Source organism: Xenopus laevis, chromosome 2S (genome assembly GCF_017654675.1).
Source record: "Xenopus laevis strain J_2021 chromosome 2S, Xenopus_laevis_v10.1, whole genome shotgun sequence".
NCBI lineage: Eukaryota > Metazoa > Chordata > Amphibia > Anura > Pipidae > Xenopus > Xenopus laevis.
Window position 1 is genome coordinate 109,693,916 of NC_054374.1, and position 18,144 is coordinate 109,712,059.

An 18,144-nucleotide genomic window follows, 5' to 3' on the forward strand; every position below is an offset into this window, starting at 1 on the left:
GGCAAGCAACCTTCTCCTGCGGGTAACCCCTTTATAAAACCAAAGTTTCCTTTTCCTGAAAGGTTCGCTGGGGACCGCAGCAGATCCACTTTAGCTTCCTACCGCCCTCCTTCCTGACTGAGGAGACATGGTTAAATTTTGTAATAACCTTGCTGCAAGGGTATCCACAGTTTTGGCCTTTACCCTAGCAATCCAGCTCATCTTTCCTTAGATGCCTTCTTTAAGGCAATGGCCATTATTTATGATGATCCCGACCAAGCAGCCTCTGCCAATGCAGCCATGATTTGGACTCAATCTGTCCTGTGACCACACTTCTAATCTCCATGTACGGTTCCCTTGCTTGCCCAGAACTCTCTCCTTAGTCCTCTCACACTAAGACGGAATCCGAGTAGCGGAGGGTTACTCCCGAAGCGAAAGGCGGTTGTTATAGGCAGAAAAGTTAGCCGTGACCAGGACCTTGGGATTTGTTCTGGGTTTGGATACATAATGTCACAGCATTCCTTTCACCCTGAGTTGGCAGAATTTCTAGAATTCAACTCTTGTCACACGTTGCACCAATTTTACTGCCTAGTTTAAAGTTTTGAGAATGGAAATATTTAAACTATTTAAAGAAAAAGCAGGATCTAGGCCGAAAAAGATGTTGCCTTGACCCTGTTGTTTCTCTTTTCAATCTTTCTTAGAAAGTCAAATTTTTTTCTTTTTCCCCAATCTTTTTCCTTCAGTGTCAGACAGGGGTTCCGGGCCCACTGGGGCTGCCACAACAGGGACCCGCACACCCCCCCACTGGTCCCCCGACCTCCACAACTAACTCCATGGGCTTGTTTTGTAACCTGCCTCCACTCCCCCCATGATATGATGACTATGTATAAATATATAAGGAGATCATATAATAATCTCTCTAATGCTTTGCTCACAGTAGGTCTTTCCATCTGACACAAGGTCACCCATTCCGACTGGAAGAGAGGAGGTTTCCGAGGTTTTTTACAGTGAGAGCTTGAGATTCTCTCCCTGAATTAGTCGTAGAGACTGGTACATTAGATAGCTTTAAGAAAGGGAGAAAATACAGGGTTATGAAAAATAACTTATAGTACAAGTTGATCCAGGGACTAGTCCGTTTGCCATCTTGGAGCAAGGAAGGAATTTTTACCCCCTCTAAGGATAATTTGAGAGGCTTCAAATGTTTTTTTTTGCCTTCCTCTGGATCAACTAGCAGTTCAGCAGGTTATATATATAGACAGAAACGTTTGAAATTGATGGACTGTCTTTTTTCAAACTAACTTACTATGTTACCATGTTATTAGCAGCATAAATATCTTGGCTGGTGACAATGTTACACGTATAGGGATTTGAATTACATTGTCACAAGGAAACAGTTTTTTAATAAAAAGCTTTGGTTTCAGCATTTTTTTAAAAAAGGATTCTCACATAAAAATAGGCCAGGACTTAAAATATAATGTGTTAATTAAATACCAATAACACCTTTTCTCTTCTCTTTTTGTTGTTTAATGAGCGGCCTTGTATTTTTTATGAGATTATTAGCTAAAACAAAATTGGTTACAGCAATTCAGTAACAGGCTAAATTCTGTGAGTAAACAGAGCGTATTTCATTAACTGGATCACTGAGCTTGAATCATGTTGCAATCCACGTGTCATTATTTGTTTTTTGAAAAAAATTGTATAATGATAAGAAATAATTTTTTTTTGAAAACTAGTGATAAGTGAATGTGCCTGGTTTCACTTCGAACTGCTAAAAAATTGTCAAAACTGCAAATAAAAGTGTAAAGTGTAAAACTCATTAAAGTCTATGGTTGACTTTTGTTGTGGCAAGGTTTTGTAGCAAAATACATTAGAGTCTATGGGCAACTTTTTTTTTCTCACTCCAAATACATTGTTAATGTGTGTGTGTTTTCTAACTCGAAATGCATTAAAGTCAATGGGCATGTTTTCTCCTGCTCCAAATCCATTGACATTAATGGGCGTTTTTTCTCCATTAAATTTTTTTGTAGTGAATGTTTGTTGCATTTTTGCAAAAAAAAAAAAAAAAAAAATCAGTCTAAGACAAAATGTGGAATTTCCGCCGTGAATCCATGCATGGTGAAAAAAAAAATTCCTTCATCACATCAACTAGGTCAGTTTTAACCATTTCCTATAGTGTATTATGTAAATAAACAGTTTTTCATTTTCAACTGATATGCATCTGAAAATGTTGTGATCTTGGATCAGGTCATTCTCCTGTGCACATCAGGTTTCCTAATCTTGCTAAATCATAAGTACAGTTATCTATTCTGGGCATAAAATGACTAACATAGGACAGCAGCTTGTTATGGAGAATGACAAACAAAGCAATGTGAATTATGTTTTTTCATAATAAAACTATGGCAGTAAATAAATAGGTTAAAAAAATGGGAAACATTTAGGGAAATGAATAAACATTGACAGAGCCTCCAAACTGTGCAGATCCATTTACAATATTATAGCTTATAGACTAGAACAAGATCAAATGCCTAGGTTCTTGTAAGCAACAAAACTGAATGTAGTACGTAACCAAAATGTTGCACTTGCAGCTTCTATAAAACAACAAAAAAAGTAATCCATTCAGTGGTCCAACATTCCTGAGCAAAATTATATTTTGTGACAGAAACACTGGAATAACGAATACAGTGATTTTTGCTGTCTTGGATAAATACCCTGACATTTATTGACATTATATCTCTTGGTTTCTTGTAGACATCTTGTGGCCATTTTGACACCTAATAGTATGTGGAAGATAAGATGCTACAGGTTGGAATTTTTGAGGTGATTTTTGGAAATGTCACCAAAATTGCAAAATTTAGAAGAGGTTTCCGTCTAGGTGTAAAAAACATGCATACCCAATTTGTATTCAGGGGAATGTGTACTTTCTGAAAATATATGGTTTTCTGCGGTGCATGTACTTTATTCTACCTTTGCCCTCCAAAAAATGTATATAAATGTGTGTGTATCTGGAATTACAGAACTGGAATGGGGTGTCTACATTTTGAGGCCCCTATATGCTACATACATAGGCAAACCAATACATACTGTGAATCAGACTGTTCAGTGGATTCCTGGAATTCATATTTAGGGTGTTTTACATTGGTACCTAATGATGTGTGGGAGATATGATGCTTTAGAGTGGAAGCTTTGAGGTAATTTTTCAAAAAATCCACCAATTTCTATAAAAATGTATAACTTTAGGAAAGAATTGCAACTAGGTAGCTTGGAGTATATAGATATATTTACCCATTTTAATTCTCTAGAGTCTCTTCTTTCTAAGATTGGGTAGTTTTCCAGGGTAAACCTACTATTAGTGGAATGTTTGGCTTTGAAATCAGAAATATGCGGTTTTGTGGAGTGGTGCTTTGGAAATTTGGAAGTGTACTGCTTGAATATTTTGATCTATACAAGTGAGAAATCTCCATAAAACTATATATATATATATATATATATATATATATATATATATATATATATATATATATATATATATATATATATATATATTTAGTATTGCCACATTTAGGCGACATAGAACTTTCCAAAGCTGTGTTCTCATACATAAAATAAATTATGTTTCTGATATATATGAGAAACATGATTTTGTACATTTTATTAGACACTTAAAAGCCTAAGGGGCAAATTTATTCACTAGCGACGGTTTCGCTCACAAAGCAATACTTCGCCAGATGTAGATTTGCCAGGACATCAATAATTCACTAAAATCCGAAGTTGCTTCCAGGGGCGCCGAACGCTGGTGAAGTGGCGCTAGCGTTACTGCGCCAAGCAAAGCGAAGTTGCGCTAGCATTGCCTAATTTGCATATTGCAGGAAGATAAAGTTCAAGGGACTTATATTTAATACATTACACTACACAAGCGCGGTAAACCTTAATAAAAGAAAATAGAGTTGTTACATTGCCCTACACATGAGCCCAGTGTAAAGTTTATGTGCCATATGTTAGGAAATGTAGGGGGGAAGGCAGTTACACCCCAAAAAATGTACGCTCTTTTGCAGCCTATCACCCTGAAAAAAGGAAAAGACGCTAGCGTTTTTTGGGACTTAGAAAAATTTTCCTGTTTGAACCTACCCCAAGCCACAGCGATCTGATCCTGTATGTAATACTTTGTATTTTATTTTTATAGTAGGAGAGATTTAGATTTAATATTTGACTATGGCCTTTGTTACTGGTGTGTTTATACTTTACTTTGTTCAACTCTATCCCTGTACCTTTTTATATTTGCAAGTAACGTTCCTTTATCAACAAAATGAGTTGTCAGTTTTTATCATTGCATTTGCAACTGAAGGAATATTTTACATTATCATTTGCATTTCAAATGTAATTTAATGTTCCAATTCCATTTATTGCATAGAAAATTATTTATTCCAAATTTGCAAAAATGTAAATCTTGTTTCTGAAATGATTTGCAGAAAAAAATATATTGTAACCTGCACAAGGTTTCATAAACCTATAATTACTTATATTGGATAAAATCATTTTTATTTGTGGAGGGGTGTGAAATGGTAAAGGCACACATTTACAGAAGCCTTAATGTGCCCATTTTATAATTTACAGAATCATAGAATTGCCTGCCATAATTTGCATGTGTAAATTATAATTACAAATCACTATCAGTTAACGAAGGTAGAGGTAGAGGACAAGAGGAGGGGGAGAGAGACAGCATTAACAGAGAGACAGATGGAGAATGAAAGTGGGAATGGAGGTTGGCAGAGTGAAAAAGGGAGAGAGAAAGAAAGACAAGGAAGACAAACTGAATGAAAAATATATGGTGTAAAAGAGTGTGTAAAATAGATTACAAGACATCTAAAAATCTGTTGCAGCATAATAAAATGTTCATGTTAGCATATGCAACATTATTTTCACCTCTCATAAACAGTACTATACTGAACATCCTATTTAAGCTCTATGGGACCCATTATCCGGAAACCCATTATCCAGAAAGCTCAGAATTACAGAAAGGCCGTCTCCCATAGACTCCATTATAATCAAATAATTGAAATTTTTAAACAGTATTTGCTTTTTCTCTGTAAGAATAAAACAGTAACTTGTACTTGATCCAGACTAAGATATAATTGATCCTATTGGAAGAGAAATAAGCCTATTTAATGTTTACATTCTTTTTTAGTAGACATGAAGATCCAAATTATTAAAGCCCCCTTATCTGGAAAGCCCCAGGTCCCCAAGCGTTCAGGATAACAGATCCTTTACCTGTACTAGGTGTAAATGGGATATGAGGAATAGAGATACTAGTGCTATAAACAAATGCAAAAATATAAAGCAGTTTCCAGATGTACAGTATTGAATTATAATTAAATTGTGTTTTAATCCAAGTTGAAACACTTTATGAAGTTTACTCTATGTAACTGATAAAGAAAAGGATAGCTCGTGCACAGCCATCTCTTATTCAATGACAATTTTAACACCATTTGTTATAGGGTATATTAGCTATTTAATCACATGCTTCAGAAATCCATAAACTGATAGTGGGCAGCTGTTTTGTATATTAAATACTGCTCACCACCAGAAATATTAGTTCTACCAGCAAAGATGAGGAAAACATTTTAGATTTAAAGTACTGGAATATTAGGATCCAATAAAGAGTCTTGTATCTTACAATACCAGTGCAAAATGGTATCCTTCAGTAATTTATGTGCAATTGGCGTCAACTTGTGGTCTTGACAAAATGGACACAACAAGGCAGGGCAAAGGAATATAGTTTTATGTCACTCAGGTGCATATTGGGGGTTATATACAATGCCTCATGCAGTGTGCAAACTGTAAGTGTAAGATCTGGACTGCATAAGGATAGATCCATCAACTTTTGTGTGAACTGTAACTTGGTTGCTTTATAGAACTCAGCATAAACACTTCAGCATAATAGATCTGCAATGAGAACTTTCATCAAGAGAACACACAGAATAAGAGGAAGAAGAAAATCACACAGGGTTACAGGTCAAGCATGACTTCACTTTGCTAAGCAACAATAGATCCTCTATTCATTATGTAACATATATTGGAACAATCTCTTGTCAAAAGGACTCCTCAATTAGCCCTTTGCTTTTTGCCCTGAACCCCCATAATTCCATAAGAATTGTTTACTATGTTCTGCTGTTCCTCACTTGAGATCAGCACTACTGTATGTCATTATATCCACCACTGAGTATCAGGCTGCCTCTACCTTCAGAGAGGATGACCCTAAACTCTGCTACGCGCAGGAGCTGCATCTCCCACTATGAGAGAAGTTCATCAACCCTTCTGTTGTTCCTGAATCTGCTGTGGGTCGATGATAAGGATTCCAAGCAGGTTGACACCTAGCACAAGTAGTAGTAGTAGCGTCTGTATCAATCAACCCACTGTACAGTCACAGGAGAGAACCTACTTTCTCCCTCTTCTAAATGTACCTGTGCAGTACTCTGGCAAGGTCCTACCACTGCTGTGGCAAAGCAAAGCAAGGCTTGAGAAAGGGCAAGAGTAAGCCCAAAACTTTGCCTGGTTGTTTGACTTAATGAATTCGCTTTTTGAAACAAAGAGGTGCTGCAGTGATATTTTTTTTACTGTAGGTAGGAAGCTTCATCTCTCTCAATTTGTATTCCAAGGTAATAAGTGCCATTTCCCAAATCCTTCATTTTAAATTTTGTCTATAGACTTTGAACTTTTTCTTTTGACTTGCCCTGCTCTGACTTGCTATAGGTAGAGGTTGTTGCCTTTGATTTGATAAATCAGATGCATTTCATGATTGTATTGCATGGTGATATACCCATAGCAGAAGTCATCTTTTTGTTTAACAGTTCATGTATTGCATCTGCATGTCTGTGCCCCAGATGTCTGTGCTATGGCAATAGCTCTTTTTTTTGCACATTTGAGCTCATGCAGGTGTCTGTCTGCTGATCCCTCCGCTATGATTTCTGAACCATTCTTAATTATGCATACTTTGCCTTTAAAATGAACAAAGCACCCTGCATCTATTAGACATTTCACAGATAAGAAAGAGGCTCCCCTCTAACGTCTTTCACAAGGATATTACGTTTTTGTCCTGTGCTTGTGACACAGTTCAAGTAGCCATGACCAATTCCTTTCATATTGATGCTGTCCCAATTTGCAAGGAACACTTTCTCATATGTATCACTGTCTATTTGATCAAAGAAATGCTTATCACTTTTCATGTGACTAGCTGCACCTGAGTTAATACACCAATTTGACAAGCAGTTATCTTGACTGAACTTGAAAAATTCATATCACTGTGTATCTATACTATCTGGAGTTTTATGTGCCACATCCTTTGCAATTTCTTTTGCTGTCTTTGCTACTGGATGTTTTCGTTCATTTTTTCATATAGAGCAGTCTTTCTTTAAATGCCCTGGCTTTTCTTAGCAAAAACACATACTGCTCTATGCTTCTGCTTTCACAATTTTTGCAGCTTTAGGAGCTGTTTCTGGTGCTGTAGTCTCTTTTACAGCTCTGATTTCCTTTTTGCGAATATATTCATCAATTAATTTGACTTTGGCAGAGTTATTTCTGATTCTGGTCTGACTGGCATTTATCAGAGGGCTATATGATTCAGGAAGGCTGCATAGAAGGAGTGCTAAATTTTCCTCTCCAATTCCTCTAAAGTTGCATTTAAACATTGCTGCATTTCCTGATTTTTCTGTAGTCTCATGCTGTATAGTTTACATAGCAGGAACAGTTTACTGTTTAACTTTGATCTCTCATGGAGTATCTGTAGTGTATTCCACATATATTTTGATGTAGATTCTTTCCTGATGTGAATCAGTTGATCATCTTCCACCAGTAGGTTTATTACTGCTCTAGCCTGTCTGTTTCTTTTATCCCAAATCTCAGAATTGTTTTCTGGTCTTTCTGTGCCAAGTTCTTCCCACAGGTCATCCTTACATAAAAGCATTTCCACTTTAAATTTCCATAGCTGATAGTTGATGTTAATTAGCTTTGCTATGCCTGACCTGAACTCCAGACTAGTTACAATCTTATCATGTGCTCAGCTTCTGTCTTTCTCTCCAAAATTTTTCAGGAACAGATTTCAGTGGTGCAGTGACCTGGGCCCATAACCTGTTAGAAGAGAGCTGATCTAAACTGCATGTGCAGCTTCTTTGTAAGTGAGGACGGGCACACCTACTTCTGTGTAACTTGGTTTCTTTATAGAAAGAAGACAAATAATACAAGGTTACAAACATGGCATCAAATTGCTAAGCAATAATAGACCTTCCCTGCATTACGTAACACACATTGTTGTATTCCAACACAAGGTGCAAAATAAGCTGCAATTAGCCTTTTTTTTTGTCCTTTGCCCACTGCAGCTGTGCTCTGAATGGAATACTGCTGTGTTAGGCAGCACTTCATTCAATAGAGGGAGACAGGAAAGGCACAAAGATGTCCCCAAATCCCATTACTACCTGCAACATACCTTTTGTACAATTTAAAAAAGAAGTAGGAAGAGGGCTGACCTGCATGTCAGGACATTGCTCTACACTGGCCCATATAATTTTGTGAATGCAAATACATTGTCCTGTAAATGTGACCCTTGTAATAAAGGAATCATTTACTATATGTTATTTCAGTGTTCAAATTTGTTTTTGCGACTAGTATTGTGTCTAATAGTTGTATAGAATTCCAAAGGTGGGTCCTGGTCTACAGATATATTTCCCCTTTATTCAGGTACCTTGCAGGTGCACAGCAGGTCTAATTTATGCAGCAGTGCAGGAAATAAAAGAGCCCTGGGATTTCAGGAAGGGGGTTGGCAGACACATATGAGGTCAGCATTACTAGAGTTAAATAAATTTCCATTGTCACACTTGTGAAAGTCATCTGATCGATGAAGTCGATTTTAGTCTGGAAGTGTCAGTAGAGCTTTGCTGGAGTTGTTCGGCATGCCTGATTGTGACTGTTTGTTTTGTGATAGAAACCTTGATCATTGCTGTTTATGGGTATTAATCTTACTTTACCTTTTCACTTCCACTTTGTATCTCTGCCACAGCAAAAATAATACAGGGGGAAGGCAATATCTGCATAAATAACAACAAACAACATCATCAGTAACTTATTACATTGTGCATTTTAATTTCACATCGATTTTACACTTTTATGTCCTGCTTAAAGGCGGTGTACTGTTTTGCCACCAAAAAACGTTTTGTTGTATTACATACACTGAACACTGGTACAAAGGAATATTTCTATACATAAAGGAATTCTATTTCTCAATGTGAATATCAAGCATTTTTCTATTTTTTTACATTCTCCCCAAAATGTTTGAAAACAGGTCAGATCAAAATATAAGGAGGTGAATTAAATGTGTCCCTATGAAGTCAATTATCTATTTTGCTATAAATATAGATATGGCTATGGTATACATGTTATCTTATTTTACAGTTGTCCAATTAATATTATGGTGCAGAAAAAATGGTAGCATAATATAAAAGTCCTTTTTAAGCAACTAATTCTAATTTTCAAAAATTAATACTTTTGAGCAAGCCTGTGTCTATTCTTCCAGTTGTAAATACATCTTAAAAGATTTCTCAAGTTCACATTTAATTTGAATTTTACAATATAATGAAAATCAGAATACATGACCTAATTATGTCAAAAATAGATGACATTTATTCATGTACTGGTATGGGACATATTATCCAGAATGTTTGAAAGATGTGGTTTCCTGGATAGGGATATTTCTGTAATGTGGATCGCCATTTCATTAGGCTGGGATTGTTTTGTTGCCAATAGGGATTTTTACAACTTAGTTACCATCAAATCCAAAGTACTGTTATTAGAAAAAAAGGAAATGTTATGGTACCAGCCTCACAAAAGTTCAATTTAGGATTTATTCACCAAATGTATATGTTTGCTAAATTATTTATAAAACAGAAGATGGCCCCAAGGAAGCTTTGAGACAAGTACAATGTGTACCTTATTCATACTACTAAAATCTTTTATGAAATCCTTTCTCTAACTAAAAAGTGCCTTTCAAATACATATGATTTAAAAAAATAAAGTTGAAATGCTGCAGAAAGTATACTTAGCACATTCATATTAATATATTACACAGGCAATTGCATGTTAAGGCAGTCATATGTTTCTTGATTATTTTCTTGCTTATTTTGTTATATTTCTTTAAAGTGTAAATAAACTGCCTGAAAGATACTACACTTTTAGAAGTTGTGATTGTGCTGTGGGCTGCTTTAGCCACAGGAAGTGGGTCACAGCTACTTAACCATATGGCGGAGTATGCTCTGGCGCAAAATAAAGCAACAAAAGGCGGTATAGTGCTGCAAAGACCATGGGCAGTGATCCTTTTCAGCACTCAGCAACAGGCAGAGTAGCAGATGATGACCATGTTCCAAAAGCTGACAGAAGCTGCAGATGCAGACTGACAGCTACAGATGGGATTGGTCCAACAGTTGGCACAGATAACCCAGGAGCCACATGCAGTCACTCATAGCAACATGGCCAAAATCAACATGAGTCACTTCCTCCAAAAGATGACATCAGAGGATGATCTGGAGGCATATCTTACTACTTTTCAGCTGACAGCCAAGAGAGAAGCTTGACCTAAAGAGCAGCAGACAAGATGAGCCTCCATACTCTCAGATGTTTGTCCTCATCCACCTGGTAAGAAATTGGTTGGAAATGGAGTCCCTGACTGAAGATCAAGAGGGTAGTGCTGGATAGCTGTCTGATGTTCCATCCTATTGGTATCTCTGGGATCAATCAGTTTATCCATGCAGTGGTAGAGGCTCATGTGCCCATAACGAATTCTGAGGTACCAGGTACAGAGGATCCTCCTCAGTAAACCCCAGCTTTCCCCAGTTCAGCAAGTAATGAAAATGAGAGTGTTTTGGTACAAAACAGTTAAAAGACTGTACCCTTTTAAAAGCCAGAAAATATGTAAAAGTAATTGCTGAGGAACCCATTTAGCCTGGTACAGGCTGACCTATCCTCACATGGCTTTAAACGAGAATCGATTATACCAAGGGGCTGATTCACTAACTTCGAGTGAAGGATTCAAAGTAAAAAAACTTTCGAAGTGTTTTTTGGGCTACTTCGACCATCGAATGGGCTACTACGACCTTCGACTACTACTTCGAATCGAACTATTCGAACTAAAAATCGTTCGACCATTCGATAGTCAAAGTACTGTCTCTTTAAGAAAAAACTTCGACCCCCTAGTTCGCCATCTAAAAGCTACCGAACTCAATGTTAGCCTATGGGGAAGGTCCCCATAGGCTTGGCTAACTTTTTTTGATCGAAGGATATTCCTTCGATCGTTGGATTAAATTCCTTCGAATAGTTTGTTTCGAAAGGATTTTATCGTTCGATCGAAGGAATAATCCTTCGATCGCACTATTTGCGCTAAAATCCTTCGATATTTGAAGTCGAAAGATTTTTATTCCCAGTCGAATATCGAGGGTTAATTAACCCTCGATATTCGACCCTTTGTGAATCGGCCCCCAAGTGTCAAAAATATCATATGATTGAACAATTGGTGGTACCTAAACCATACAGAAAACTGGTGTTGGATCTTTCCCATGGTCATGTAACGGGGGGACATCTGGGTGTTGAAAAACTACCAAAATAATTTTGCATTGATTTTTCTGGCCTGGAGTGTATCAGCAGGTAAAAGATTACTGTGGGTCCTGTTTGCCAGATTTCTGCTCCAAAGTCACACTATCATAGTCCCCTGGTCCCATTACCCATTATTGAAGTATCCTTTGAGAAGATAGCCATGGATCTGGTGGGCCCTTCATTAAAGTCTGCCCGGGACCATGAACAAAACCATGAACATGATCATGAATAGTGATGGGCAAATTTGGGCCGTTTCGCTTCGCCGCAAAATTCACGAAACAGCGAAAAATTCGCGAAATGGCGCCAGAATTTTTGCTGCGAATATTCTGTTTTGCGAATTTATTCGCTGGCGGCGAAACGCGCGAATTCGCGCCTGGCGAATAAATTCGCCCATCACTAATGATGAACAAAACAGGTGAATAATTAAAAAAGGCAAATCAGCCCAACGGGAGAGCTCCAGTAAGGGAGAAAGGCATGGGAAGCTGCCTTAGTGGGAGTTCACTGAGAAGCTTGGATTCACAATAAGGGGACTTTGTTTTTCTTCAAATTCTCTGCTTGGGACACTGGAGGTAGGCCTACTCCTAGTTAGTTAGGGCAACTGACCTGTGTTATTTAGAAGCCCATTAAGTGGCAAGGATTTTATTTTGAATTGCTTTTTTTGTTATATTTGTTTCAAATGTAAATAAACTGCCTGAAAGATACTACACTCTCAGGAGTTGTGATTGTGCCATGGGCTACTTTACCACCAGGAAGCCGGTCCCAGCTACCTAAGACCTGGCAATATATACTGTATGCACTGGATTAAAAGCACACAGTATTATATGCATGTTGCCTTCCACATCTACCTGGGAATGGAGAACTCCTCCTATCTAGGAGCTGTCTGGATACTGACAGAAACTGGTAACATGGGAGTTTTTTGTTCTACAAGAAACAATTGTAGCATAGTGGAAATTAGCTACTCTAGCAAGGTAGGCCAAAGTATATGGTATCTCAGAGCTGCAAATCCCTTAAATACAATATAATTTTGCCTTTCCCAATAAATTTGGCCTTTTTGTCACGCCTTTCTGCAGTTTTGCAAATTGCTTGAGGAAGTGACAGGGTAGGCAAATATTTGACTATGAGATTTAATTATCTATGAATATTAAACATATTAACCTTTAAGACTTGTTGATTGTCATATTGAAATAAGGAATTACATTTTCATCTTTGTGAGCCAAATTTATAGCTGAATAGCATTAACAATTTAATTAAAATGTCATTTGAAAAATCACAAAATTAATTACATAAACTGAAAATGTATATAAAAAGTTTGCAGAAAAAGTCAAGAATTGCACTTTTCCATTTCTTTGAATTCTGAAAATATAATTACAACTGACTTGTATGGCATCTAAATAGCAATTGGAGTTCCATTGTTTGTATTTTTAACTAATAGTTAATGATTCACAGGTTTGTCAAGATTGTGATGGTGCTTTGATTGGCAGAAAAATCATAGTCACATTTGACTGAAGTTATTAATAAATTGGCCCCTATGTGTCAATAGCAGGAATAATATATTGTACAGGTATGGAACCTGGTATCAAGAATGCTCGGGAACAGATCTCTCCAAAACTTGGATCTTCATATCTTAAGTCTACTAGTAAATCATTAAAAATGGCTTGTTTTGCTTCAAATAATTATATCTTAGTTTGGATAAAGTAAAATTTTTTTTAAACATTTGGATTATTTGGATAAAAGTTTCTGTAATTCAGAGAGTTCTGGATAATGGGTTTCCTTATAATGAATACTATACCAAATGTTTCATTGCTAGATAAGCATTCCAAATAGAAAAATGATTACACTTCTTTGAATGTTTTAACATATGGTATCAATTATGCATGACCTTTCCTGAATTAATTCTGATTTATGTATTTGAATTAGTGTTGTATTCTCCACTATAGATATGCAGAATAATCATCTTCTCCAATGAGGGTGATTTTTGATATCTTTTGACAAGATCACTTATGGTAAGCATCAGAATTTGACAGAAGACCATTCTAAAAGGTTTTTAGGTTTCAGATAGATAAATGGAAGATAAGAGAAAGTAGACACGTTACATCATTTAACAGTAATCAAGACGGTGGATTACATGAACTCATACCACAAAAATGTTAACATGAAAGTATTTAAATCAGTCTTTCCTTTTCACTTTGATATGTATTTTAAAGACATAAACATCTTGGGGAGAGAAATGTTTAAAAAAAAAAAGATCAATATCTTGTTTTGTATTTGTATTCTGTATTAATAGATAATGAAACCCCACTCTTATCAATAGAACTATTACAGAGATACTTATAGTAAAACTACAGATGAATTGTGCTTTTAAATCATGCTCAACATAATAAACAGGCCCTGTCATGGAAGAAAAAAAAAAATCATTTAAAACTTCCACACATTGGTCAGTCCATACAGAATTCATTAGACTACTCTAGTAAATGTTTAACTAGCAACTTATAACAAATGTATAAAGGTGATTTTTAATTGAAATAGGGCAAGTGCTGCCAGTTTAAAATCATTTGTGCAGTATAAAATCACACAATCATACACAAACTGTGTGTGACTGTGTAGCGAAATCTGAATTTTTTTTTAATTTGTTGAGGGCTGGAACATTTCACACATCTAATGGTAAAGAACTGAATATGGGGGAAGATTATTTTTTTACCAGCCCTCCTTACATGCTAGCATAGGTATCAGGTCTCCATTGGTCTGATCTAGAGCATGTTTCCATCCTTCCCCCTATTTATGGAGTCTCACTCCAGGATTTACTGTAAGTCTTTACCCGCTTGTTCCTTGCCAGCAACAAATGTTTTCAGCAGGAAGAGTAATATCTTCCCCATTTGGGTTCAACGTCTCTACACAGCACATTTCTACTTACCTACCAGTTTTCACAGCAATTATGTTTCAGTTCTATACGTGCATGCAGTGTTTTTCAGTTCAAGACAGCTATTTCCTGCAAATTAAAGGCAAAGAGGGTGTTAATTACTTATCAACCTGTTAAACTATAAAGGAGGGCTTGTTCTGTTGCATATCACTAATTTATATGTGGTTTACAGACAGTGTTTTACAGTTCAAGTAGCAGCTAGATAAATGCTCCTTGTTTAACAAGCCTTAAGGCCCAAATCCTGTTCTTGTCTGCTCCTGTAGCTATTCATTTCTCCCTTCCCTCTGCCACTTTCACACACTTAGGAAGTTATTTACTAAAATCTGAAAATGACTCACTATTTTCTGAAAACCACTTTGATCAAACTCCCCTGCACATTTTTACCGTATTTATCAATACATTAACTTGAAAAATTCTGGATTTGATACACAATATTATTTGCAAAAATGATTTGAAGATTTTGAGGTTTTTATATTAGTATTCGGATTAGTTCCGCATTTTTATTCATTCATATTTATTAAAACTTGAAATGTTCTCATTATTTAATTTCAAAAAATTCAACCAAACTCCCACCCACAATTTTGCCTTAGTTATCAATAAAATAACTAGTGCAGGAAAAGACTTGATAAAATCATTAAAAAAATATGAATCAGAAAAATTTTTGGGATTTGACTCCTGATTCGGATTTAATTGCCAAATTCTTTGGATTATTGTACGAAACGCAGGACAGATCATGATATTTTCCAATTGTAAATGGTACATTTGCCATTGACTTTTACATGACTTTGGCAGGTTTGAGATGAAGTACTTTTTTAGCAGTCTCAGCGTTTAATAAATATGGAAAAATTGTGTTTTCCCCTTTATAAATCTGACCAGAAAAAAAATGCACTTTAATAATAACTACCTTAATGTTGCAGAGACTGTGACACAGTTAGGGAGACAGAGTGATACATTGGGAAAAGTAGGTAGAAGATTGGGAAGAGAAAGCTCCTGGTTTCTGCATTGCAAGTCCAAGTAGCTGGGACTTCCCCGCTCTTCAAAATTCTTAGGAGAAATCCCCTAAGGGGCATCCTTAAGGGTTGAATATGAACTAAATATTCCCTTAACTATTTACAATGAAATATGTTTATATTTCACCACCTGACATGTGTCAATAAGTTCATAATGACAAAAGTGATTGCAGTTTAGTAAACCAGCTCTGCTGTTATTGCTGTTGTGTACCACTATAGGGAGCTGCTTGTCAAAATAATCTTTCATTGATATTTATTCTCTCCGCTAGTGGATGTGCTATAGCTTCATTTTCTCTTTTGATCTCTATGGTTTGATATACCTCATTTATGAAATGAATGTACATAGTTAGCCATGTTTAATCTCTAATAAACCAGTTGTTTAACCATAACCAGTAAGTCCTGCACAACTTCCACTATGAAAAAAATACTTTTTGTGGTGATGAGGATTACAGTGCTGCTGTGCTGCTGTGTGGATAGGGTAGCAGCATAGGAAAAGTGCAGAATAGGAACCTGTTACAGGAGAAACTATAGATCCACTGCAGAGACGGCTGCCCTGGGACACATGGAAGAATTTCATGTACTGTAAGTGACCCTGGTTCTTGGGAGCAGAGAGACTTTCTGCCTGTGGCCCTAAAACATTTGCAGTTCTTTGCTCACCCACTGCACCAGCCTCTCCTAAAACAAAGACTTGTGAGAAGTTGTTAGCAATGTTAAGGGCACAATATTCGCCAACATGCTTGAGAAAGGGGCGTGACCCCGAAACGTTGCACTTCGCAATAAACACGCAAGGAAGCTTGCTTGCATTTATCCTGTGTGCCATGGGATTCTTTCTGCTAGACTGTTTGCAAGGCGGCCGATCCTCTACCTCTGTGCACCAGGTATCGTTTCATTAATTAGCAAAGGGTGTGCGGGAGCCAAAGTTGAACTATATTATTCTCCAACACCATGTGTCATTATATAGGGATTTCACTTCTACAAATGAAACCAAAGATCAGATGAAACAATTTCTACCTATATTGCAGAATTAAGGTGCTAACGGGCCCAGATTTGTGGCAAGGCCACAAAGGCCCAGGCCTAGGGCGGCACATTTTTAGTGGCGGTATGCTGCCCAGCCGTGTTGATGCGCCTTGGCCGGTAGCAGAGCTTGGAGCGGAAGAACAGTAAAACTGTGCAGGAGCGCAGCTGGTCTTGGCGCGCATAGTTGAGTATTCCGGGCATGGTGCGCATGCATGGGGGGGACGGAGCACTCACTAGGGGAGGGGGAGGGAGCGCCCTCGAGAGGAGTGGGTGGGTATTTGACCCTCTGACCTAGGAGCACCCCAAAAAGAAATCTGGCCCTGGGTGCTAAGCAGAGCACTGCCAGTTTGGAGATTTTCCTGAATGACATGCTGCGGGACCGTTTCGAAATGAGGCCTTGAAGTGCTGGCTTCTTGCTGAGCCTTGTAGCTGTGCAGGAAAAGGTCTTGGCAGCAGAAACAGCACTTTTACACACTAAGGGAATTCATTCCACCACAACCAGTGTTCACACCTCCAATCAGAGAGTTAACATTTATTTGCTAAACAGCAAATCAAAAGACTATTCCGCAAAAATATGCTTCATCATTTTCACCTTGTATAGAATGTTGTGGTCTGCATAGGCACTCTGCATGCCCTTTTAGAAATGCTACCTGTCATAACTGCAAAAAGAAAGGCCATGTTATACATGTTTGCAAAGCAGGGAATAATCAGGAAAAAAAAACAAATGATTAAAGTTTTCACAAAAGAAATTCCCAGCAGATAACGGAGCAGCCATGGGAACAAGTTAAACAACTAAATCATATCCAACATGTAAACAGCAAGGACCCCGAATATGCTGAAATTACTGCTAATGTTTTTATACATGGCCATTGGTGTAAAATGGACTCAGGGAGTGCATTTACTATAATAATTAACTTGTGTTCCCTCACAATCCTCTCACATTATCAAAACCAAGTTGCATACTCCGTGACTATAATGAACAGTCTGTTGAACTTCTTGGAAGATGTGATGTCACTGTTCAGTGCAAAATATTAATTTATTTTCTAGAAAACTTGCATTTTAAAATAACTTGAATTTAGAAAATACCTTTCCTGTTTAAAGTGATGAATGAAGACTGCCAAAAGTGTCATTAGTTAAAGCATTTGTTTTGGTATGTTCAATGTAAGAAAATTATTACAATATATCCAGAGAATAATCAGTTAATCACTAAATTAGTAACATGAATACAGGATCTCAGTTATGAAAACAAAAAAACTAGCTGACTTTGTTCTCTATAAAAGTCTGTTCACTAATCATTTTTCTGAGAACAAAAGCTATCCCTTGATAACATTGCAGATGTGGAGTGCTGTCCCTGAAGAGGTTACACAGGCAGATTTAGTGCACCTAAATGCTGAACGCAGTCAAAAATGGAAGTTCAAGTTTAAATGTGATCAGCTCTTAACTGTAATCCCGTGAGTCCATACCTAAAAGCCAGGCTAAAATCAATTCATTTTTGTATTATGGCAATATTTAAGGATTTTTGAAGGATATGTTCAAGAAAAAATATGGTTTTAATGCACACAATAAAGAGTTTTTACAAGTACTGATTTAGAT